The sequence below is a fragment of the Anas acuta genome, chromosome 4 (assembly GCF_963932015.1).
Source record: "Anas acuta chromosome 4, bAnaAcu1.1, whole genome shotgun sequence".
NCBI lineage: Eukaryota > Metazoa > Chordata > Aves > Anseriformes > Anatidae > Anas > Anas acuta.
The window spans coordinates 46386165-46412844 of NC_088982.1; the positions used below are offsets into that span (position 1 = coordinate 46386165).

At 37.0% G+C, this 26680-nt stretch overlaps 1 protein-coding gene across 9 annotated transcripts in view; it reads left to right on the forward strand.

Annotated features, from left to right (window-relative positions):
- GRIA2 (glutamate ionotropic receptor AMPA type subunit 2) overlaps positions 1 to 26680 on the forward strand; it is a 90422-nt gene that overhangs the window by 12482 nt on the left and 51260 nt on the right. The gene's annotated exons all lie outside the window — the stretch shown is intronic.

A 26680-nucleotide genomic window follows, 5' to 3' on the forward strand; every position in this document is an offset into this window, starting at 1 on the left:
TATTGCCCTTTAACGGCACCTAATATATGCTATATTGTACGCTGATTTTTCATTAACTGTGAAGTTTTGCTTCCTGTTTCTACAAAGAAAAGCTAACAAACCAAAAAGCCTTGTGAAGATCTAGATTATTTATCAATAGCATGAAAAGTGAGCAGTTTAGACCTGGAAGTCAGAAAATTGGCGTGAGTAACTGTAGTGATATGCTGTTGAATAACAAACGAGTGCATCAAGACAAAGATAAATATAACAGCCCTATTCTGGTGTGTCTGTACCTTTTTACAGGCAATGAAATAACAGTGATGGCAAAATCTTATGCAGCCCTCAGGAATAGGTTTACTAGATTTTCCTTCAAATTCTGTATTCAGTTGATGTAAATTTCCCTGACAGCTGATATAAGGCTGAGTCCTGAAAGGTCCAGGGTACCTTGCATGCCAGAAACAGTTATTTGGAATTGCAAAAGCTCAGCAAGACTGTGATTCACAGGATTTGACCCAGCCTTCTCCATGCATTTGGAAACAGTTCATCCCATTTTAGCTCGCTGTGTAAATATGAGAAAGCAAATATATGCAAAACTTTTGGACTTTTAAGAAGATGTATTCAAATAGACATTACAGGGGGTTCACAGATGGCTGAATTAAATGATAAGTTATATATTACTAAATTACTGAGGCTGATGACAGGTAGAGGCCATAATGCTAATCCTGTGAAACAGACTGGGTACCAGTGTGTGCTACCTTTCTTTCTGTTTCACATGTCTGGATTTCCTTCCCGTGCAGAAGGGTGTGTTTGAAGGGGCATTCAGTGCTCTTGCACCCCCCAGAATGCAGGCAGGAGATGAGGGGCTGAGTAGGGCTCCTGGGCCTGCTGTCCAGCTGTAGACACACTCCTTACTAAAATCATGCCATTTGTGTAGGTAGCAATACTACTAGCTCTTAAGAGTTAGTTTGGCATATACCAACTAGTTGGCTTTAATAAACTATAGTCAGTAAAACAGCAACAACAACAAAAAACCTGTAACGATTCTGGGAATTGTCAAGATGGAAACTGTTTGAACTGTTGCTTGTCTGTCAACTCAAAGTGAAGTATTATTCTAGGGGTTGTTTGAAGTGGAACTTAGCCAAGAGAAATCTTGTTGGAGTTGGTTAGACTGAAGGAAGGATGGGCTGTGTATGCTTTAAAATGTATCTTTATATTTAAAATTGTTCTTCTCTGACTGATAATCTGTAACCATACATCTGTCTATATCTCTTTCACCATTTTTTGTCTACTGAGAGTTTCTCTTGCATTATATCTATGTGCCCATTCACTCTTTCCATAACATCTTATTCTCTTTCTCAATACATGTATATTCTTTTTCCAAGTTTCTCTTCCTTTCCACTTCCTTTCTTGTCATTTCTCATGACCTTTCTGTTCAGTGCACAAATTACCTTGATGCCAGACTGATTAACTAGATAGAGGCATACTAAACTGTCCCAGCACTATGAGAGGATTTCAGGATTTCTTTGTTCTTCCTATTAGTCTATCATGCAAGTGAATTTCATGGAAGTTTTCTTTTTGAAAAATTACCTGTAAGATTAAGATGAGCAATTAAGCTCTAAAATACTTTGAAGTTACTTTTCAATGGCATAGAAAAGAATATATGTTTAGGAAAAATATGTGATGATAATTAAGTGATTCATAGTGATCATATGTGGCATAAAGCTTTTATGGGTTACCATTTAGGATGCATGAGTGACCAGCATGAGTGACTTCACCTTTACATACATTTTTTTTCCTACTTATTTTGCAACTGGCAAATAATCTCTTACTGCCAGGAGGTGCTGGCGCTATTGTGTAGTGGGCTATATCCTCAGTTACTCTACCTGTGTCAGGACCAGGTCTGTGCCACAGCCAGTGTCAGGCAGGAGTTAGGAGAAGAGCAGGCAGTTGGCATTCTGGAGTTGGCCACCTTGCTTTTGAGGAACAGGTGCTTGGTTATTTGGATGTGAGCTGCCCAACCAGTGACAGCATGGCTGGGAAATGTGTAGAGGCTCCAAGTATTTGCTGTATTGCTGTTGTATTCAGTACTCTGGGATATTAGTGATTCCCCTGGTGTATCGTAGGTGACTTCAGATGCTCATTTCTGGTTTATCTTCTGCTACACTGATTATTCCCTGTCCAGAGTAGATGGTCTCTCAGAAGTGCATCACAGGCAGGAATGGATGAGCATGTGTCAGGAATGCAGCACTTTGAATTGTTTGCATTGCAGAACCAAGGTGGGGGAGGGCAAGCCTTATCAGCCTCCCATAATTAGGGACAGTCTTGAGTTCACACCAAGATGCCAGATTTACTGCCATCCACACCAGGAGCTGAGCACAGCAAGGTGGCAAAAGTGTCTCTCTTAGCTTTCTCTTTATATGACTCAACCCTTGCTCTGGAATACTTGGAAGTAGCAACCAATACATACAAGCATGCATGTTTTCTGTAATGTGTAAATGAAGATACTTAAATTCCATAAAAGTGTCTTTTTCTTTCCATTAAACTAAATATATTGCCGGAGAAAGATACAGCATTGATTTCCTGATAATATGCAAAAATCCTTTTTCTGGTTGCAATCTTCTGTGGTTTCAAGTTGCATTAATTCTAATTTCTGCTAATTTTAAAATAAAATTCACTAAAATAAAAAAAAAAAAGTCACTGTGCTACCAAAAAATCATCGTACACTTTTCCCACAAAAGATTCTGATTGTATTGTGATGTATCCTTCAGGGAAACTGGGTGCAGTCTTTCCCATGCTCTTCTGCAATTCTTATTAGTGTTACCTTCTGGCAGTGCATTCCAGTGTCATTACAAACCCCAGAGCCTGTTTTGGATGCTCATGCTGCCAAATTCAATCCATGTATAAGTTATAGACTTGATACTTTTTCTGGGAGAAAAAATGCATTGCTATTTTAAGAGCACTCCTCTGTTGTTGCCTTTGCAGTGTTCTGTCTTGTGCAGCATTAACAGAAGTGAAATGTTTGATATAAGAAATTGATTGTTTTACTATGTCTAATTTAGTCCTGAATGTGAACAGCATTGTTTGCATTTTTCTGGTGTTCTGTTTTAACTGTCACAGTGGTGTGTATTTCTAGTCTGGGACTTGATATTTCCCCTCAAGAAGAAACATAAATTGAAGCGAAGAGAAGCTTTTTGATCTCCAGTTTGTGGTCTTCTTAATATTAGCCAGTCCTTTATTTTCAATAATGTTTGGTAGGATTCAAAGGCTTACATTGCTCTAAAGACAGACTCTTTTTCAGTGTGTGGGCTGGTGTTTTTCACCAGGCTTTAAATTAACTGAATTTTTAAAGTGGACTTGTCTTCAGGTTTCAGTGATTCTGTGTGGCATTTTTTTTTGAGTTTTTTGTTTGTTTCTTTGTTTTTGTTTTCTATATTATTTACTGGAAGACTTAGTTTACCTTATGCTCTAGTTTAATGAAGCATATATGCTTTAGAACATGATATTACTTCCTAGTAATGCAACGAAAGGAAAGGGCTTCTGCCAGTCAGCTTGCAGCATAGCATGAACCAGTCAATTACAACGCTGAGGATCCTGATTGTGAATGCACGCTGTTATCAATCAGATATAAATCATATGTATAATCACCTCATATCAATCACACCATTACTATTCTCACATTGTAACTCAGTGTACATAAAAGGCTCAGGATCTGATTGTGTATCACTGTTTTCTCTGGAATCCTGGTATTCATTCCAGATTATTTCCTGAAGCATGTCACACACTGCTGACAAAGGGAGTACTGAAGATGATGAGAGGCAGTTTAGACTGGTCTGCATCTGTCAGTAGTTTTGAGGAATTTGAACTAAATAGCCTTTTTATCAATTACTTTTTGCATCAGACTGCTAAAATATACAAGATTGCTAATTTGAGACCACTTTGCATAGTGTTCCAAAAGCCTGAAAATACTTCTATGTTTGTAAGCAGGTATTAAGAGTGATTGCTGTATGTTTAGCAACTGTGCAAACAGTTTCATGGTTTGCACCATGAAACAACTGTAAATAACATCTAGTTTGTGCTGCAGAGCATCATCTGCATTTATTTGCATTGCATTCATGGCTGGATGTCCCAGGAGGTATTACAGGTTTATTATACTAGATGTTGTATACTAGATGTTGCAAAGCTGTATAGTGTCAGTCCTTGGCCCAAAAGGCTCACAATGGAAGTATTCAAGCGAGACAGATGGAGAACTTTCTTCCCTCTTCTCACATGCGGTGCAAATAAGGGGTGGAGGAGGATTAATTTTTTTTTTATTTTTTTATTTTTTTTGCTCAAGGTTGTAATGGATGGCTACAGCAGAGCTGCAAATGAGTCTAGATTTCCTAAGGGCTGGAGAGAAAACAAGAATTGTATTTGACAGAAATATTCAGTGTTTTGACTTTGGTTTCCTTTCTAATAAGTGAGGGAAAGCAGTCCTTTAGAAATTTCTTCTGGGTAAGGAGAAAAAAAAAAGAGGTGGTGGGTTGGGGGAGGGGAGGAGGACATGTGAGAAGATTACAGATGGGGATAGAAATACTCTAGAGCATTTGTATAAATGGAAAACCAGAACCACTTTCTCCTCTGCATGATTCAGGTGCTTGACCTATTTGTTGTTTCAAATAGTGCTAATTACGGAAACACTTGCACTTTCCTTTCTGTGTCTGGCCCAAAACTCTATTCTGGACCTTACAAATTCTTTTTTGGGATGAGAGGGAAGAAGGAATTGGGGAGAAGATTAATTTCAACAAAAAGCTTCAACTGATAGAAAATGTCTTATCAAAATGTTTCTGACCACCATCATGCTTGTATCCCACTCTAGACTTTTAGTAGTCTTAATTTTCTTAATTGTTTTACAAATGCTTACAAAAGCATTACATTGTTTTCAGTCAAGAATCATATTCCAGGCAATGTGTAGAAGGGCCATTTTTGCTGACATTTAAAATTTTATCTCTCATGCAGAATAGTAACTCTTATACATGCTCTCAGTGTGGCTCTTTCCAAAAAAGATTTACAAAAAACGAATAAAATATATTTTTCTGGTATATGTACTTTAGAGAAACCATGAATATGATTTTTTAAAGACTCTTTCTCAATACCATTTAATACTAAGTTTACAGGTGGGGACATAAACAGGGGTTTGAATTGATTACTGGTCACCATGAAGTCACAGAAGTAATTAAGGCAAACGTAGAATCAAGACTATTGCAGAAATGGTCTTAAATATAGACTTTCCCTGGCCATGGAATAAAGGTCTTTTCAATGAGCTATAGTATAAGATCTATGATACATCTGTGTTAATCCTTTACTTCCTAGATGAAATGTAAGACTTTATTTTCCAGTTGGAAAATCTTGCATGGATCTTGTCAGTTTTATTCCATTGGTGTCAGTAGGTATTTCTAGCAGCAAAGAACAAGCGAAGTGAATGTATTTTCTACCACTAAAAATGTGATTCTTAAAGATTTGTGCAGAATCTTGTTTTGTATAAGATAAAGCTGCTTCTCTTTAACAAATGATCCTCTTCTGGTTGTGCATAGTGAGTGAAAGGCTTCCTACCATGTTTTGTGTTATCCTAGATGTTCTGGACCCCAATGGCTGTTCATTATTCTCACTGAAGATACAAGTTATATATATATGTATGTATGTATATGTATATATATATATATATATATATATGTTGTGAGTTTTTTGTTTGTTTCTTTGTTTTTTACTACCTATAAATATAAGGTACTTTGTACAGAGATTACAGATGATCTCCACCATGGTAGGAAACTACCTTCTAGCATACAATAAAATGACTGAATGGGAAGATACTGCCTGGAAAAAAAAAATCTCAGTTTAATAATCTAACTACCTCCTAAACTGCAGAATGGTAAGATCTGTTGGTTTGCATGTAAATGGCAGAAGACCTTCTAGTTTAAAGAACTCAGAACTATTTTCCTCTGCTAACCAATGTTGCATTAATTTTTGAACGACTTCAGTTGCACGTTGCTTATCTATGACTGGACTGTGAATCGTTGAAATGCGTTAGTCTGTTGGATGATGAATGGGAATAATACTTTATCATCTTAATCTTGTTGGCATCATTTACCTTTCATGTTTTCCTGGTTGCACTGGTGGCTGTATGCCAGTTAAGAAAACAGAGGGATTAATCTTGGCGGGGATGTTACAAGTAAACAGACTGGTAGTGCTGATTCTATTTCTCATTGTCTAGGAAGACGTCGGATCATTTTTGGTGTTCTCAGACTTCTTCAGTAGTCTTCAATAGACCTCTGATTAGGTTAGCAGTATCCTTTGGTTGACCCAGTAGAAAGCTACTGTAAATGTTAGGATACTAATCAGGATCAATGTGTTTAAACGAGAAGGTTACAGAGCTTATCTGGTTCCTGTATCAGCAACTTGTTTCTCAGTAGTAAAAGAAAAATCAAATTCTCAAATTGTTTTCTTCCGTGGCTGGATTAAGCTGACTGTGAAAGAGTCAGTCCTGTTATTTGTTGCTATTTTGTATTGCTGTTGTTTATCACAGAAAATGTGATTAAATTGCATGCATCTGGTCTTGGGGGAAACTGTGTTTCAGTCAGTAGTTTGTAGGCTTTTATCAAACTGAGATCATCTTAAATGATCATCCAACCACCCATTTAAAATGGGAATAGTTTTGATTCCCACTTAGCATTTGCAGGTTGAACAGCTTATCAGTCAGCAAACCAAGTAATAACTAGAAGCCTAAAAATACACTAACTGTTAGGTGGTAAGAAGCAGCAGAGCTAAAATGCATCTTGATAAATGAGGAACTGTGAAGAATTCAGTGTTATATAGTGATACACATATTGGAAAGGCTGAGTGTTACGGAACCAGACTTCTACTTGAGATGGAGAACACTGATTAAACAAGATAAACATTGTTTAGTGGGATCTCTTCATCTTCCTCAGTTGGTACCATCTTGTCCTCCTTCCAGTATCTGACCAGAATTCTCAGGAACCAGAAATTTGCTGCTTCTGTTGTTATTTCAGAGATGTAAGTGTTCAAATGCACTGATGCTTCCAGCATCTATTCTTGGTTTTCTGTAACATTAATTCAGACCTAATCTCTAGTAGTCTAATCAGTTTCAAGACTAGCTGTAAGAATTTCTACTGTAGTCTCTCTAATTGCTGAAAAAACTTAGGCAATATTTTGTATTAACTATTTGTTTTTGGTATGCACTAAACCACAAATAGGTAAGATGATAGCATAGTTGCTATTAAACCAAAGTTTTGCATTCTCTGTGTGTGACAGTCAGCTTGGAAAGTAGTTTGACAGTGTAGTGATCATCAGGCAAAAGCGGGACTCATTTAATGAGCAGTACATTTGAGGTATTACTTCCAAAATATAAAGGAGCGTAATGAATGGGAGGAAATGAAAGCAGTGTTCACGAGACTCATGTTTCTAGTATAGTCCTGATGTGCTATAGTATCATATGATTAGATTAAAATAAAATTAAATATTTCAATGTGTTAGTGACACAAAGGATATCAGCTTCATGCTTGTAGAGAAAGAGGAAAAGTACTCTGCAGTCTACAAAGAAATGATGGACTAAGATGGGAGAATACAAATTTGAGCTATCTTTTTCTGCTAATTCAAGTTCCATTTTTAGACTTTCCAAACCCAATGTTAAACCTCAGCCAATAATTCTATCTTAGGGAAATTAATTTTTACTTCCTTCTTTCTCTTTTCCAGCTTGGATGATGATTCTTTGATTCTAAAAAAGGAGCTAATTCAAAGATTTCACAAGGACCACTAGAGACGGAGCAGGCAGTAAAACAGAAAAGAGATATGAAAAAGACCAGTGCTATCCTCCCGGTATTCCTGTTTGCAATTGGACTTGAATTAAATGTCCAATCTGTGTTCCTAGAAATAACATCAGTAAGGGTTGATTTTACTGCTCAACTTCTCTGTAAAGCTAAGAATATGTTCCAAAATTCCCTTGACTCACTGGTCAGAATGCACCCTGTGATGGTGACAGAAGAGCAGGAGGTATACCTGTAACTCTGCTTTTCTATCTAAATCAGCAGTCACTGATTTATTCTAGGTTTAAACAGATCAGTTGCATGTATCTTCCAGAATGTTTGGACAGATTTGCTTTGAGGTTCTCTTCATCTTTTCCCCATTAGTTTGGTTTCCACTCTCAATCCTTTACTTACATTTGAAGTATCTGGTTTGCCTTGAAGTGTGTTGTTCTTATTTATCACTTCATTATTTTCTTCAGAGGTTGTTTGCCACAAGTCTCATTTATTCTGGTTTTCTGCTAGCTCATTTTCAGGTGCCAGCTGGTATTTTGTAACAGCAAATATACATCTCCATAGCTTTCTTCTCTTTTGTATTTCGTCTTTCTAGAAAATGGATTGACTGAATGTCTCTGACAGGAATTTCTCTCAAATGTATTTCACTTTAAGGTCATACATTTGTATCTATAAGGTCATGTACTAACATCTTGTCACTGAAAAAACTAGTGTGGATTGCCAAGGATACTGTGGAACTGTTGCAGTGCTGCTGCGTTCATACTAATGGAATTTCAAACAGTGGATATTTCTGGTTTTGATGTGACCATAGTGTACTAGCTGCATGGGTCTTATTTTTCACAGTCTGTAGTTTCTACCACTGGAGTTTTTATCTTTAAGCATGCTGTCCCAAGGCCTTCTAGTGAGGCATTTGATACAGTTTCCTTACTTCAGATTTAAGTGTATACAGTCATGAAGTTCTGGAAAACCTTGTTGAGAAGACTACTCAAAAATATTCGTCACCCCCCTTTTCCATTTCCCAGTGTTATTGGTTTTCATAGGCTCATTGCAAATTTCTGCTAATGCAAATAAAAATCTTGACAGGGAGTTTAGCATTTCTTATGTTACTTAATGGGTTGATACTCTTAGCTGCTTTGCCTCTTCCACATAATATGAGCCTGACCTAATGCCCTCTTTTTGTCTTTAGCTTTTCTACCCTGACTGAACTGTCGGTGTTTGGATCGAGCACTTAGTACCTTATGTGAACCTGATGTGGGAATGTGGTCATAGGTAGATAAGCTTTCCTGAAACACTTGCTCTTTTGGATCTTAATTCTATTCACAGCACACCTGTGATTCCCACTTTTTGAAGCACTCAACTATGCCTCCATTTTTATTACAATGATACTGAAATATGCTGTGCATGGAATATCTTTCTCCACTAAAGATTATACAGTCAATCATAGTAATGGTGGTTCACCACTGTCATTACACTTGTAGATGGAATTGATTTTTCTAATAACTACTAGATATTCCAGGCCTTTGAACACAAAGGGAAGCCTTTCCTTAATCTCCTCGGTTGTACAAGTCACACCTTGAAGGACTTACAGTAATTTTAATGATTTCTAAGGTGTTAGTCCCATTGTTGGTATTATTGCTGCGTTCATTACTTAAAAATCTAGAAAAATATTTTGTTTTTCTTGTACTGTCATTGCCTCATTCTCTGATGTGGGTGCCCTTACTTAATCTGCTAGTATGACTCATCTGGATGACGCAGACTAGTCTTTTTCCTGCATTGCAAAGCAAAGGCACTACTTCCTTGTGCTTTGCATCGTTATCAAATTGTATGGATTCTTCACAGTTTCAGATAGTCTAAAAATGCCAGTTGCCAAAGAGCTTAACTGTTGAAGGGATGAAGAACAGTAACACAGGGCTGGGCAACTTTTGGTGCTGCAACTGAAAGAGGTTGAGGTCATGTCATGGTGAAGGGAGACAGAAAAGCAGTGTATGCAGAACTTTCAGTTGAACACCTCTGAGAGCAGTGGCACAGCAGTCTTACTAGCTAAGGTAGAGAAAGAGAAAAGGGACACCTTTAGTGGTTAAACTATGGCATGAGAAAACAATAAGGAATGTGCAAGGAAGTTCTTTAAGTGGATAAATTACGCTTTTCCAGTGATGATTATGCAGTTCTTTCTTGGCTTTGCCTTCAGGTGTCACAGGAATTATTCTTTTTTTTTTTCTTTGTCCTGTTTCATCTGCTTTCCTCTTTGCAATTAAAACATGTCCAATTTTGTTTTTCTTTTGTTGATTCTTCTTTACTTATAGAAAGCTGTATTAACTCAGTCACTTGTCATAAACATCCTTGCACTGTGGATTGAGATAAGTACAAGGTACATCTAATTGTACTGGAAGAAAAGTTTGTGCAGTCTGCCATGAGCATGTAATGGCACAGGTCTTTAATCTAGGCTATACTGTATTGATTTTTTTTAGGTTACTAATTAACATTATGACTGTTTGGCCTTTATTGCAATGTTTGAAGGTAAGTAATATTTCATCTGTTTTTGTGTTTTGTTGTTGTTTTTTTTTAATTTTTATTTTTACTTGTAGTTGAAGTTTTATGTCATAAGGAGTATTCCAGAATAAGAATGTGCACAGGGGATTTACACTGTAATTAAAAAAAAAAAGGTGTAATTCCTGCATCATTTGTGCTTGTAATCTCTCTATAAATCCATGTTCTTAGATTCAAAAATATATATATATATATACCCACTGTTTTAAAGTACCAGAAATGACATTTGTTTTCCAAATAATTATCCATGAAATGTTACTGAGAACTTGAACGTAAAACCCTCCCCTGTAAAAGGTGCTGCAGATGCTGTGCAGTAAGTGCAGGTTAATGGGTAATAAGTAGGTTAAAAGATTTCCTTTTTACAGTGACTGGAAACTCTGAGAAGGTCTGCCAATGCTAAAATAATGCTTCATATGTAGCTGAAAAAACTATATATATGTGTGTTTGTGTAGGTACAGACAGCAAAATTAGGATAGCTTAGCTGAAGTCATAACATTGATGTATATTGCAAGACCTCCCACCAAGGACATGATCTGGCAAACTAAACCCTATTCATTTCTGTATGTTAGTATCATAGGAGAGTTTTCATGTGCTTTGTCAATTATGTTAAAGCTTTCATTATTTGGGCTTAGCTCTTATAGTGGATGGGAGACTCCTTCATGTATGGTGAAAGTGTGTAACAGAAGATGCCAGTGGGTCAAATATATGATCCTGCCCTGAAAGGACAGTGATTTGGGTTAGAATTTGGGAAACTTTCTCATCTCTGCTGTCTCTGAATTTGTATAAAAGTGGTAGGCCATTTTTTGACTCAATCAAAAAGTTGGCCGTATAGACAGCTTGGTTAGAACTCAACAGTTTCTGCAGCACTGCCATGGTAATTAACAGAAAGGACTGGAAAATTAGAGAGGGCAAAAATCAAGCATTAAACCATGCTTTGAATAAGTTGTTCTTCAAATCATCATTTTAATGAAGTCTCACCACTTGAGTTGCTATCCCCCAAAAGGAATCCAAGGCAGAGTAAGTTTTTAATGGAGCATGTGTGATAAACACAGGTCAAGTCATATTTTTTACATAAAGGATGAATAATATTTGAGATATACTTTGCCTAAGGTAGTTAGCACATGCTTGCTCAAAATTTGACTTTCATGGTTGTCATTTGAATTTGTCAAGGAAGGCTGTGACTAGTTGCATTTACATAAACAAGGTCACTCATCTCCTGTATTTGTGTGTTAGTAGTGGAAAAAAATAGAAGATGAAACAGGTTAAACCTTTTGCCATCAGAAGTGTTGCTAACCTCTTATGTTGTTTCTGCTCTGTATTGCTCTGAACTTTTATTTTACACTGAGGATTATTCATCTCTTTCAGCATTGTGTGGAACGCAGCACTATTTGTATTGCTAAGTGTGGAGTGTGGTACTTGTTTCCTCTGAAAGTTCAAGTAACCTGGCTTTCTTGTTACAGATAAATCAAATTTCAGGTTAATTCCATGAATAACTAGTATATTTTACAGTGCGTTATACCTTTTTAACCAAGTAACAAAAGCAATATAAAATATTTTATATTTTTAGACACAGGAAAATGCACACTTCCTTTGGTGTGCAACTGTACAATAAACCATACATATGCAATGTACATGGTATTTAGTTAAATAATTCAAAACAAGTAAAAAATAATCCTTTTAACTTAATTCATATAGTCAAAAGAAAATTAAAAAATATTTTCAAAGTATGCATGTATTCTGTGCATTGCGTGCAGATTTTGTAATCGGGAAAACAAACCTTATCTTTATATTTGGATGAGTAATGTTGTCCAGAATTATTCTTGGCAGTGTTATACCTATGTGACTTTTAAAATATTACAAGGTAGTGACTTCAAGCCTCAGGATAAGTAGAAAGGAGGAAAGGTTGTGCCTTATTTCTGATTTTCAGCAGCCTTTGTTGATCTATTTTTTCCCTTGTCCCGTGTTCTTTTTCATGTAAGATGTCAAGATATCACACAATTTATATTTAAATTTACAATCTGTTTGTTTATTTTTGTCTCTAATTCTTTATTTATTTTCTTTAGAAACTGTAAATATGCATCTTTTTCTGATTTGATGGCTACATATAAAACCTGCAGGCTGCTATAAAAATAATACTTCTATTTGATTTGCATTTTTATCGCTCCTCAAATTAAAAGGGAACAGTACTCCTTCATTCCTGTTGTTCTGGATTTGGTTCAACAATATGGGCTAACAGTTGGTGCAAAGAAGTTCTGCTGAGGGAAGGGATCTGCATATAAATTGATCAAGACATATGGCTGAAGTCTCTTACAGAAGTTCAAAATTTTGGTACCATTCTGCCAGTCTTGTCTACATAGAAAGGCCATATTTGGCCAGCATGCATTTGACAGAAGGTAGCACAATGTACGTTATCTCCTTTGTTATTTATCATTGTCTAAACAAGTTTGTTATCACTGTTACATAAAATATTTTAATGAAGCTGAAGGCTATAAAAATGTAACTTTGTTCTGGATAGCTTGAAAACAAACATGCATGCATCGACTTGCCTGGCCTGATAGAGTGAGTTCACAGTGGTATAGACTGACTGGTTTCATTGAGCTGGCTGGAGAACCAGGTTTTCAGCAGGCTTTCCTTGGGTGCCCGCAAGACAATTAGGCTTCTAACTGCTCTGTTCAGACCTTCTTTCATTCATGCATCATTGAGGGGTCCTGTGCCCTGGGGGTGTTGGGCACAGAGCCCCTTCTGCAGCTCTTTGACCAGCACCAGCACACTGAAGCACGAGGGATAGCTCCCAGAGTAGGAAAGCTTTCTGCCCCTGTGCAGAGTAAGGCTTCACTTCTTCCTTCACAGAGCTCTTCTCTGTGTTACAGCAGTACTTTGAATTAATCAAGAGCTATTTGCACAATGGTGAGTGAGCTTGCATTATTAAGCTTCTAGTGTTTGATCTGCTTCCTGTTTCAGTAAATAGCAAAACTTCCAATGACTCCAATGAGAATAAGATTAAGCTGTTACTATATTTCATATGTTTGCATAATAAAATTGTGGTTCTAGCAAACATTTCCAATGATAATCTCAGATACTGAAATGCCAGCTCTGCTTAAGACAGCTCTGAAATTAGCTTTGTCTGTTTTCTGTATTTCAGAGAGGATGAACTGGGGCATTTCTAGTTTTCAGGGCAAAGCATTTCACAGCATCTCCAAAGAAAAGAATGCTTGATAAAAATGATGCTTGATGAAAAGGTGCAAGAGCTAGATGGAAAAAAAAAAAAGTTCCAATACTGGTTTAGGTAATAGTTTAAATGAGAATATCTACAACATCTTTTGAGTGCCTTAACATAGAGAACAGCAAAAAAGTCTGTATGGATTTGAGCCTTTTCTAATTTATGAAGCAGCAGAGTTCCTGTGTAACAAATCAGCAGTGTTTGTCTGAAATACAGAAGCCTCTCTGTCAATTTCTGTTCCTTTAGGGGACAGAGCCTAGTAAGCTTTGACTTCTTTAAACAGCTTCTAGCCAGGTGGAAAGCAAGTGAGGGTGACTTGAGGCAGATCTTGTTCACAATGCAAAATGGTGCTGAAGAAAGAACAATAGAAGATCCAAGACTGGGGAAAACACCTGAGCTGAAATGTTGAGGTTTACCACCATTAGAAGCAAGCCAGAATAAATGAGATCTTGATTTTGTACTGATGACTTTGTTTCAGAGGAAGTCGGGGAACCTGTTTGCTGTTGGTCAGGCACTATAAATTTGTCCTTTAAAAACGCAGCATCCTTGTTCCGTGATTTATAGCACTGTCAAAGAGCTTTAATTAGGACCTGTTCTCTAAAGGGAAAAGTGTATAAACAATGCTCCATATAATTAAGTATTTTTGTCACATGCAGGTGTAATGCAGAATTTCCATTCATTTCTTGTAGTAAATTCTAAGTAAACTTACACAACAGAATTGGCATAACGTATACAACTGAAAGAGCTGATCGTAGCTTTGTCGCACGGGTCATGAATTCAAGTGAAAGAATACACACCTGTGCTTCAGTGCTGGATGCTGCCTAGGATGAGCCATATGTTTAAATAAATACTACAGAGCAAACTAGGTGGCATGCCACAGCTGAGATCTAGGCACGCCCTTCACTTCACTGCTTTGAATCCCATATGCTACAAAATGCTGTATTTTGTTGCATTACATGCTGATCAGGTGTATTTGTAGGAACAACTATAAAAGCTTGATGCTCTATGCATTAGAATGCTGTATGTGCAAAACTGTTTACTCTGGGCAAACGGTATGAGATGCTAGCTTCTCCTGAAAAATGTTATCATAATATAGATAGCATTTCCATTAAATATAATAGGTGTGACCTACAGAAATAAATAATATTTTAAATCATCATCATTTGGAGCAATCTAAATGTTGGTTCCTGACTCCTAACTACGGGAGAAATACTGGAACAAGCAAACACAGTCTCCTGGCCATATTCTCCAAAATCTGAGTTAGCAAAATTCAGGTACGGGTAACACTAGAAAGCACACTTTTCCCTTCAATATTAGGATAGAGCAAAAGTCTTAACTGTTCAACTTCAGCAGGTGATCGAGCTGTTTTTTCTTAGATATGCAACTTGTGTTCCTCAATGAAACAATACTACCTGTGTCATTTAAAAATTTATCATTCTGAGGAGTATGAATAGTGTGTTGTTGCACTTTTTTTTCATTTCACTGTTTACCCATTTTGCTAGGTTATTATGGACATGTTGAGCAATAGAGAGCCCAGCACAGAACCTTAGTTTTTTTCCCCCCTCTTGGTTCCTGGAACAAATAAATTTTTCTTAGTGTTTTGTTGAGGCTGAAGAGGTGGGGAAAAGGAATGGGAGAGAGCAGGGTCAGATGTATGCTGAGGCAGGATGCATCCAGTGAGTTCAGACCTCGTCCCTGACAGGGAATTCTAGCCTGCTACAGATCCGTTTCCTCATATGTTTACTTTCTGCCTAAACTCTTTTTTTGGGTGGGGTAAGGGTGAGTTTTTCCTGCTTCAGTGCTTTCTACTGTACCTTTCTTTATGCTTGTCATTCTCATCGTCTGCAAAGCTGTAGGGAAGACCTGCTTGCTGATCAGTTACACCACAAGTGCCTTTCTGTGAGGAGGGAAGAAGTGTTTCCAGCCTGCACATAAAAACAGTTTGAGACACAGAATCTATATGATTTGCCAAAAGTACCACAGGATATTGGTAGAGCTGCGGCACAGTAATTTTTTAGGTTGTAGTAACTCAGTCCTGTTTTAAAGCCCTGAAATCTAATTACTCAAGACTGGACTACTGTGTCTGCAGTGCACAGCAACCACTCCAGCTGGCTCATGATAGAGATTTTAAATAGCCTCTTGTAAGGATAACAAATTAGTCTACAAGATCTACAGCATGATTTACAGTATTTTGCCCTTGCCTTCTGTTCAACTCATGAAGCAGACATCCAAATCATGACCCATGTTTGAATGTTATGAGTCTTTAAAAATAACAGAGGAAAAGAGAAGTAATATTTCTAAAATGTCACCTTTTAGGATTATTTCAGTGAGTTGGGAGTTCGAAACACCAAAACAGACACTAAAGTAAGGACCATGCAAGTTGTCAACATGGATAAACAGAATGTCATCTTTTTTTTTTTTTTTTGTGGGAACATAGACTTTGTACTAAATACTTTATTCAATACTTGATACAAAGGGAAAAGTGAGATTACATTTCTGAGATGCAAATGTGCCTGAAAAAGAGATTGTTTTGTCTAACACTGTGTCTAGAAACTCCTAAGTGTTAGTTTCATGTCACTATTTGCAAGGGAAATGGCAAAGCTTTATTTGCAATTTCTAAGTATTATAGTATTTACTCAGTAGCATTGGTAAACGTTTTAATGATTGTTTATCTGAGTTAAATTATGATAAATTTTTAAAGCAAACAAATCCTTCTGCTGAAAAAGCTCAGTTTCCAAAAATGTGTATGTTTTCATATGCTCTGCAGACAATTTTGTGACATTCAGGTCTGCTCTCTTCAGCTAGCGGAAGAGGCATTGTTGGTGACTATGAAGTCACGCAGTGTCTTTCATTTTTTTGTGACTTCTTGTGCACATCATGGAGACAGCAGTTGGAATGCGTGGATGGGACCTTCTTGCAATCTTGAAAGCATCTACAAAACTGTTACACAGGGAGGGAGCATACATAATATGACAGAAGGTTTGCTGTCAGGTGGGCATAATTTGGAGGTGTGCAGGATTCTACCTAGGTTTTTGTGCAAGATTTTTTCTCTGCATTACTCCCAAATAATCTCAGAGCTATTTTGTTTATTTTTCATGTGATTCCTTTTCATAGGTTTACATTTTTTAAGTTAGCTATGAGCTCCTTGACACTTCCAGCAGAGTGACAGCAGTGCCTCTCAGTGGTTTGTTTTTTATTTTAGAGTTGTTTGGGTTTGTTGGTTTTAAGTACTTAAGTGTAGCATCTCTGAGTGCAGAATTCCTACAGCTAAGAAGTTTGAAGGTGGTTTGCCATTCAACGTTCAAAATGCAATGGTGTGCGTTTTGATGTTGATGGCTTACTTGTAATGGAAAAAGAGACAAGTCAACTGCAAAAAGACTGAGATTTTTGACATTTACACAGAACCTGTCAGAGAACTTGGAGATCAAGAAACTGTGACCCTCAGATGCCTTCAGAGTGCTAAGTGGCAAGATGTTTTCATGCTGGGTTTCAGACATGGCACAGGTTTCCTCTACAAATTGTTTTTATTTTATTTCAAGATAAAGTGTATGTGCGTGTGTGTGTAGCCTGCAGTACAATGCAGATGCTCAGGTAACAGAGGCAAAACATAGAGGCTAAACAATGTAGAACTTCACCTGAGCTAATTAACTCTGCTGCAGTGAAGCAAGTATTGTAGTAGTTTCCATCTGAAGGAGGGGTATAATCATTGCTTTATTAAAGCAGATGGTAATATACTTTATGACATATTTGTAAATTTTGGTAAACAAGAACTTATTCCACCTGTGCTAAATTGAAATTTCCTAAATAGGAGCTAAAAAGTTAGGAACTTTCAATGTAATTTGAAATGCATCAAGTTGTCGAAGATTAAAGGAACTAACAGAGGAGGTGCAGGGAATATGAATTTTCCTCCTGTGTTTGCAATGAGTACTCATTTTACTTTATCATTTTAAAGCTCTCCATGCAGTTTTATTTTTGAATAAACTCTTCTCTTAATTAAGAGTTGTATAATCAGGACAATAAGCTGTTCACTAGGGTGTCCTAATTAGGAGGATTTCACTGTATTTCTGATTTGCTTTACTAATAATGTTTATTGACTGGTATTTGAGTACTTCAGATACCAGTACTACAAATAAACAATGCTTCTGTTATTTCAACACACATTGGAAAAATAAGGCATGCAGGTAGGAAGACGTGTGATGTGAGTTTTAAACCATCTGTAAATCCAAATAAAGTCTGGCAGTTAGTTAAGCAGCTAATTATCCCAGTGAATGTCATAAATCTGTAACATTACAGGGAATAAATGTTGTATAGGGAACTACAGCCTGAAAAGTCAGGGAAAAAAAAAAAATTGTATGCAAGTGTAACCAACCCTTTGTTGTGGGTGAGTGATTTAGGTTGCAACATTACAGGATGGAAGTTGTTCCAGGTGGAAGAGAGCCACAGGTTTTGCTATGAGGGGGTAAAAGTTGTTAGGCAGGGAACTGAGGTCTCATGAGGCTTGCTTATTATTACGTTAGCCATTAGTAAGATCTTCTGTGCAAAGGTATCTTATGCCAAAATTTCCAGTTTCCTGATTTATTTTAAAATCAGGTTCAGCCATCTGGGGGGACAGAGACTGTAGGAAGGAATAACAGCAAGTCACAGTAAAGCCGGATCCTGCAGTGCTAGCTGTGCAGAAGTGACAAGGTGTAGACTGCACCGTATTGTGTGGATGAGGTAGGCTCCCAGTTGCAACATTTCAGGGAGATATGTAAGTAATAAATGTCTAGGACTAAACTTCTGACTTTTCCTCAGAATAATGTGTATTGCAGGTCACAATTGACCAGTTGGAAAATAACAATATATTCCTTTAAAACTATAGTATGAAGTCTTCTGAGAGTAACAGATCACTTACATATTTTCAGCTATACCTTCCTTGCCTCAGGAAATCCTCTTTATTCATTCTAGCAGTTTCCATAAGACTCACGGTGATTCCTTCCTGCCTTCCTTTTAGAAGACAGCCTCAGGGTCTTTTCCCATACCTTTCCTTGTCCTGTAACAGAGGGACTCAGTGTTGAAGCCGTGATTCCTTTTAGATGGCATAGGGTGTTCTTGAGCAAGACTACACAATCTAAGTAGTGACTGTTGGCCCTTCTAGTTTAAGAACAGGAAAAAAAGTTTCATAAACTTAATAACTATCTGCAGGCATTCTAATAAAATGTAGTTGGATCTACCAAGCTGGATTTATCCTCTTCCAAATCCTTTTACAAGTTTTCAAATATACAATTTTCATGGGAACTGGAAGATGATTAGTTTAATGAAGTGCAGAAAAGGGATGCGTTCAACAGAGCTGATTAAGGGGAAGAAGAGATGAGTACGTAACATTTCTGGTTTGAAACGTTTCTGAAAATTGTCATGCTGAAAATGGAGAACCACATTTTCAGTAGGGGGAAATTGTATTGGATCCATTACATTCAGTAGAATTACTCCGATTGCGCAGACTAAGAACTCTTAAACTTTCTTAATTCTGAAAGAGCTGATTTCTCCATGGCTTACAGCGTGGCAAGCCAAAAAAGCCAGTAGCTTCCTCTTAGATTTGATTACTGGCTCCCTACATCTAGGAGGTAATACTTTGCTGGACACTGAAAATGACAAGTTCTATGTTGCTGAAAGGTTGTGTTTATACTTTTTCCCAACTACAATGACAAAGGCAGACAGATTTGTAAGGTGAATTTTTAGATCTGAAGGAAACAAGTAAATGAAAGTTAAATTTCATCAAGTGGAAATAGCATGCATTTTATTTGGGAGGGGTGGGAGGAGACAATGAAGTGAGGCAGCGTAGAGAAGCATCCTTAAGAATGTCCTGTGTTTTGAAGACAAGATAAAATTACATTTCTGTTACTCAACAGAGTTTCCAGGTCACCAGATTCAGGGATCAGGAAGCATTGTAACCCCCTTCGGCTGCTAGAAATGGTGATTTAGATGAATACACTAGCATCCTAACAGCTCTGGGAAGAGCTATGTAAGGATTCCTTGGATTGTGGGCAATTTCTTCACAAGATGACTTGTATTACATTTTGATTTTATTACAGAGATCTTATTTTATTCATAGAAGCATAATTGTTTTATCATAGTTCTTTCAGTGGTGTTTGCAATGATTTCTTTTGCATCATGGTAATTGTCATAGCAATGAAAAAGATTTTAAAATGCTTACAGTGCACTGCCAAGCAATATGTAATTAAATGCAACTGTCATTGAAACAGACTGCTTTTTCTGACCTGTTGTTTCAATCTGAACATGATGTTTATTTACCACCTTCATTATTGCAGCATTAGCATATAGAGAAGCTGTGCCATACCATCATGTACTTTTCTAACAGATGGCCCCTAACTTCTTGAAGGCTTTTTTGTACTTGCCTAAAATATCCCATATTGGCACAAAGTTTCTTTTCTCAGTGTGAAGCATGATTGACTGGTTGAAATAAATTAATTTGCCTGTCCTGGTCTCTGAGTTGGTTTTGCACTGCAGCAGCCCAGGTTTTGACTCTGATTTTGCACAATGATCAAAGCCTCTTTTGCTAATAACATGGTGTGGAAAGTTCCATTTGGTCACACAATCTCCAAATATTTCAGGTCACAGTAAGTAACAGAAGGCCACATATCTTCCAGAAAAGGTGGAGATGCATCATTGGTGCCTGCTGTGCCATAACTGTCCTCTACTAACATTCCAGATTCGGGATATAAATTTTGCTTTCTTTGCTTTCTAAGGCTGTGAGAATTTCCTTCCTAGTCTGTGCAAAACAGAGGCCTCCTGTCTGTTATGGATTGCTTCTTTAGTGGCCTAGCTGCTGCTCGAAGCTGTGCTTTGTGCTTTTACACAAAATGTGCAGATGAGGAACTCATCACTGAGTCCATTCCTTTTTTGTGACTCCAGCTCAGACAGGCCCAACACAGTGTGATCTCAATCTCATTTGATACTCGTCTGTCCAAGTGAAGTTTGCTTTTGTTTTATTTTACCAGAATGTATTTATGTACAGCCTGCAAAGAGGACACAGTTTGGATCAGTATTGAATGACTGTAATTTCAACCATGCGTATTTTCTTACATGCTGAAAAATAAAATAAAAATCCATAATAAAATATAAAAAATAAAATCTACTTGGTGCTGGGTTTAAAATATAATAAAGGAGGACATAAAGAAATGTCTTTTTATTGTTTGTTGTTTTGTTCTCCAGAAATATATCCTATTTTCAGTTCTGATTGCCACTGATGTTTTAATTGGCATTGATTTGCCTCTCAGCTTTGCTAAAGTATACCTTAGGATTTTAAAATGCCAGCCTTTGTTTTCTTTGTCCGTGTTTTATTGTATTGAATTCTAGAATGAAGCTTTGGCCTATCATCTCATCTTTTGGTTATTATGCTTTTCTTTGAGCCTTGGGGAACTATGTCTTCCTGATTTTTGGTTAGCCTGCCATGCCCCTGGAAAAACTTATCTGTATCTCAAGTAGTGCTGTTAAATGCATACTCTTCCATGGTTCCAGATAGCAATTTAGATGGACTTAAGTGATTCCCTATTCTTCATTCAGTCTTCTGAGTAGAAATTTACCGCTTGTGTCTAGAATGCAGTAGAATAATCTGAATGTGTAAAAGAGACCATGGAGACTATATGGAACACCCCTACAGAAAAAATTGTGTAGTCTATAAAAGTGCATACAATGTGCTTTCTGCTATGCTGCAATTTTCTAAATGGCTTTGGAAGCAATACATACTTTCTTATTCTCATAATGAGTTTCTGATGCAGTTTCAATCATATGTGAATTCTTCTGGCAGCTGTAGTTCTTATATATTTTTTTTGCTACTATTGTTCAATCTATTGTTTGTGGTTCCTTGCTGCTATGTGTTCTTAAAGTCCCCTTTCAGAGGCTAAAATAAACAACTGGGCATTCGATTTCTGTCCTGTTCCTGGCTGCTTCCGACTCATCTGTCATCTTCCCAGGCCAGCAAGCACTCCTTTGTTTTGCTCCTCTTTTGCAGAGGCTATGCCTGACGGTTGCTTCACACTAGTGCTGTAGTTTCTTTCCCTTAAAAGTAAGAGAATGATTGGATGTGATTAAATAATATGTGCTGAAGACTTATTTCCCTATATTAGTATTAGAACAATTTTGTTAGCACTATAGTAAAATAACTATATACTGTTGTATATATAACACCGTATAGTATTACAGTATACATATATATAGTATGTATAATACTGTAACAGAATAACATGTGAAGCCACCTTCATGTTAAGAGCATTTAAAATCTAAGCAGTGAATGGCAAATAGCTTCTCAGTCATTCAAAACTTTCACCTTTGGACAGAGACTGAGCATGAAAGTGAATTTACAAATACGGAAGTTATTGGAAGTGTTAGAAGAATCTTAAGAGTTATATCTTTACCTGCATGAAGGTATGGTAAAATACTGTGAGACATTTCTTTTAATAAATTAATTATTAAGTTTAATAAGTAATCATTTTCCTAGCTTTCTTTTTCCAATTTCTTTGTATTTGAATGTAACAATGATTGGGTTTGTTACTGCCCCTTTGGAGAGGAAATCTTGGCTTAAAAAAAATGATTAGGAATAGGTTTTAAATCTATGAATTCAAATACAACTATTTCAAAGTGATTTTTATGCCTTTTATGCCTCTAAAGATTCAATTATTTGGTCACTACAAAAATGAACGTCTGACATTCCTAAACTGGGATCACTTCATAATGTAAAGCTAATTATATTTGCAGTTGTTTTTGTATTTTGAATTTTCAGATATACCCTTTAGTTGACACTTCTTGAGTCTTAGATATGAGGTATAAAAATCACAGAAATATGCTCATTGATGGGTGGCAAAGAATGTTTGTTGCTTATATCTTTGTTTTTGGAGAGATAGTAATGGCCATGGCTAAATATTAGGTTATCCCACTTACAGAATTAATAGATAAATCAGAATAGCATAATGGAGAAGGTATTAAAGAAAGAAAGCTATGGATACATTGTGGTAAAAAGGCCTAAGCAGCAACAGGTGTAGTTATCAATGGAAGTTATCACTGTAGTTAATGTAGTTATCAATGGAGTAATTGCACAAGTGAATTTTGTGAAGTAGTTTTGACCCTCCTTTCTTTGAGAAGGCATTTATTTCTCATTCCAGGCATAAACTTTTTTTTTTTTTTTTTTTTTTTAAAAACAAATCAAGGCTTTAGCATTTGGGAGAGACTAAGCTACACTTTCAGTGTTCTGGAATACAAGGGCAAAATAGGTCTTTGCTTATTAGTTAATAGAGGAACAATGAGAACTCTTACATAACACTTTTCAGGTAACTTTAATTATCTACCCTGTTTTTCATAATTCCCAAATACTTGCCAGTCTAAGCAAGTGTCTCTAGGAAAGTTATCACAAAACTGGCATATTTTATTCTTGTTCTCTTGCTAAGTAGGCCAATGACTATTTCTAGAAAGGACAACATAAACCCCAAAAGTAACAGGTGAAATAGAAGAGCTTGAAAGAAATGAATCCTGGCTGTTGTTTCTAATGTCTCTAATTAAATATATCCTTAATGTTTCAATGGTTTATGAATCCTAATCATCATGAGTTTTTGTAATCTAGTAACTGTGAACTGCTTGTGATTCACTATTAAAAAACTAACATCTTCCAGCAATAAGAATGACTGTAGACTTAATCTAAGGTGGCAATCCTGCCCAAAAGAACTACACATTCAGCATTATTCACTAGATCATTGTTACATATTTAGAAATACCCTCCCTTCCTTTCCCTCCTGCCCTCAGAGACCAAATGACCCAAAACATTTGCAAGCATTTGTCTTGTAACTGTCTAAATGCTTATTTTCAAACAAGCTTTTATTATATTGCATGGGTGCCCTCTCACTGATCGTTAATGGGAATTTCCCATCTGGGAAGCCTAGCACTGATGATGTTCAGTGTTCAGCCATAGCACTGATCACTGCTGACGAACTTTTAAAGCTGATCCCGATTTTCTGGTAATTGATATAGCTTAATATTTGGAAGTGTGCATTGTGTCCTTACTTTCAAGATTTGTGTTAGAAAGTTTTCACATGCAGGCAGCCTTGTTTGAATTAAATGAAAGTTCATGTCTGTGGTGCATTTTTCTTAACCATTTTAAAAATACAAAATGTTTTTGCTTAATACTGGTAGGGATTGAGTACATGTGTTGTGGAATTCAGCTTTTAAGCTGCTACTGCTGGAAGTGGAACTGCAGCAACATCACTTACTCAGCTAGAGGTGGTGTAAAGTGTTTGTCTTTTGTTTGGTGTGGGAGGGAGGATCAAGGGGACATCACTCACCTTCCCCAGTTCACACATAACGTGTATAGACTGATGTACTAGGTGTAAAGGTGTAAAGACCAGGTGTAAGCAGAGAGCTGCTGGCTATGCTAATCCAAGGGAGCTGTTTTGTCAATAAGCAGTAACTACTGCTGCAAGTTCATGCTGCAAGAGGTGCTGCAAGTTCATGCTCTGTCAGGGTGGGCATTCACTTTGAAAGAAAAAGCAGGTCTTTACTGAAGAGTAAGTATGGTGGTTGCGTATTTGTATCGCGGAAAGGGTACAGAGCTCCTTCACCCGTTCGAGCACAGGCCAGTGGTATTTATTTAAAGCTTTGTCCTGTATGTGGAAGGTGGGATAACACCTTCTGCCCTGTCCTGGGTTGGCCTTAACTGGTAGCCAAGCACCAACAGAGCTGCTGGCTCACTCCCACCCACAGCAGACAGAAGAGAATAGGGAGAGACAAAGTGCGAAAACTAGTGGGTGCAGATACAGACAGATTAATAAATGAAGGGAAGAGAAAAGCAAGTGATGGGAAGGCAGTCACATGCCTCCTCCCACAGGCGGAGTGATGCCCCAACAGTCTCCAAGCAGCAGCCACCTTGGAAACCTGCCACCTTGGAAACCTTAACTCAAACATGGGCCAGACTGACCTTCATTACCCCAAAAATGTTTGGGCAAGGCCTGATGGGTCCAGATCTCCCCTATGTCAGAAAGGGGAGGGAAGGATGAGGGGAGGAACTGAGATGGAGACTGGAGTATGGGGCTCCAAATACTCAGGCTTGCTTCTAATAGGGGTGGCATGGGTACTTCTGGAAAAACCCTGTCTGTGGTTTTCCAAGTTTCTGGTATGCAGCATTATTTCATCTATGCTTAAGACCACTGGCTGGTGAATGACAAAACGCAACCTGTGACAGGAGATGTAATAGCATCCTGGGAGTCAGCAATACTGGCATAACACTTCTTTATTCTTCAGCAATCCTGAGATGACAGCGTCATTGTTTCTGTCACACATGGCATTAAAGTAGTTTAACACAAAATCTTACTGTAGAGTGCTGGTGGCCAAATCTTCTTGTCTAGGGATCCAGGTGTAAACTGGTGGTTAATTCTAATATGCATGTTTGAAGGTGGGATATGAGACATTAACACTTGGAGTGTAGCAAGTTCAGAAAGTATTTAGGCTTTGCTGTGGGTGGAAAACAATTGTTGACGAGTGTGTGGGGAGGTAATGTGTTGTTTTTGTCTCAGCAAGAGCACTGTGATTTGGGATAGAACAAGGACTTGGAGTAACTTAAACAGAAAAGCTATCCAGAAAATTAATAGCTTTTTTTCAGAAGCCTTTGTTCAACAAGGAGCAGCTATACCCTTAATAAACATTCAAGATAAATATTGCAACTTTATGTAAGGATTTGTATTTAAAGTGGAAGAGATCTGACCATCTTGTACTCTCACTCTGGAATACCTGCAGTGTCTTTTTGTAAAGGGGTATTATTTGTCAGTTTTTTTCCATCATTTGTGTTCTCTCACCTGAGGTGAAATTCTGACCTAATTAAAGTTAATAGGAAATAACTGTTGAAACTGGCGGACCCAGAATTTCCCTCATGCTGTTCAGATCCTTTTAATCAGAATATATAGGAATATAGGAGTATAGGAATAATTATGGTAAGAGATGACTGTGGAGCAAAGGTAGACAAGCAAAATTGTGAAAAGAGAATAGAAATGAGTAATAACAGGTATAAAGGTGTGTCTTTTTTAATAATAATGTGATTAACTTCTAAAAGAGAAAATACTGGTTAGCATTCAAATCTTAGAAATTAAAAAAAAAAATCAACTCATTTCTGCCCTTATCAATGAATCATATTCAAGGATTGGTGCACTAGGCAAAATTAGCCTCAGTGACATAGTGATTTATATCTATCAGCAGGCCAGGTGTAGCAGGGATTGCAATGAGGCTGACTAGATGTTTTCTCTAGGAGGGAGGGTCTGTCTCTTGTTCAAGGTGACAATATGCAAACCAAAGAATGCATAGGTGATATCTCAGAATTAATCAGTGTTGTTTTTTTCCTTAGTCTGTTCTGCTTTTAAAACCTAGGCACTAGTATAACCTGAATTGTCAAAGAGCAGGCTGACCTAGAAGATCTAGCTCTTTTACAGGCTGCAGTGATCAGCAGCATTCATCAATTGGCTTGAATTGTCTCAAGTGATTTAAAAAAAAAAAAAAAAAAAAGAGGAATCAGCATATTATTTACATCTATGAGGTTATTCTTTCTGCAGCATGACTGCAAGTGTCATCCAGAAAGACCAGCTTTTGCTGAGTCCAAAAATGAGGGAATTATAATAATGCCTGAAAGTCAGGGGGTTTAAAGCAAATCAGAAACTTCTTTTCTGCTATTAAGATATTTGCTTCTAGTTCTCACTTTATCTTTCCTGAATAGAAAAATGTTTACAGTATTTTGCAAAAAGTTCAAGGAGGCTTGATCTCAGAGTCAATTTATTTTTAATGACAAAAAGTTATCTGTTTCTGAGGTAGTACGTGTGGTCATGACTCATTTTATAAATTGCAGCATAATGTTTATACCGCTATTCTTTATTGTATAAGTTGAATTTAAGAATAACTTTGTAACTTTTATTTCTAAGTTTTCTAGGAATGACAAATACATCTCTGGATTTATCATTTAGTGGAAGTTTTATATTACTAAGTGATAATACTAACAAATTATCTCCCTAACAGGGTATTGTTGTTTTCTCCTGTTATGTGATTAGACATCTTCATTATTTCTCAAATATGTGATAGTATTTTAAATAATTTTTTTGGAAAA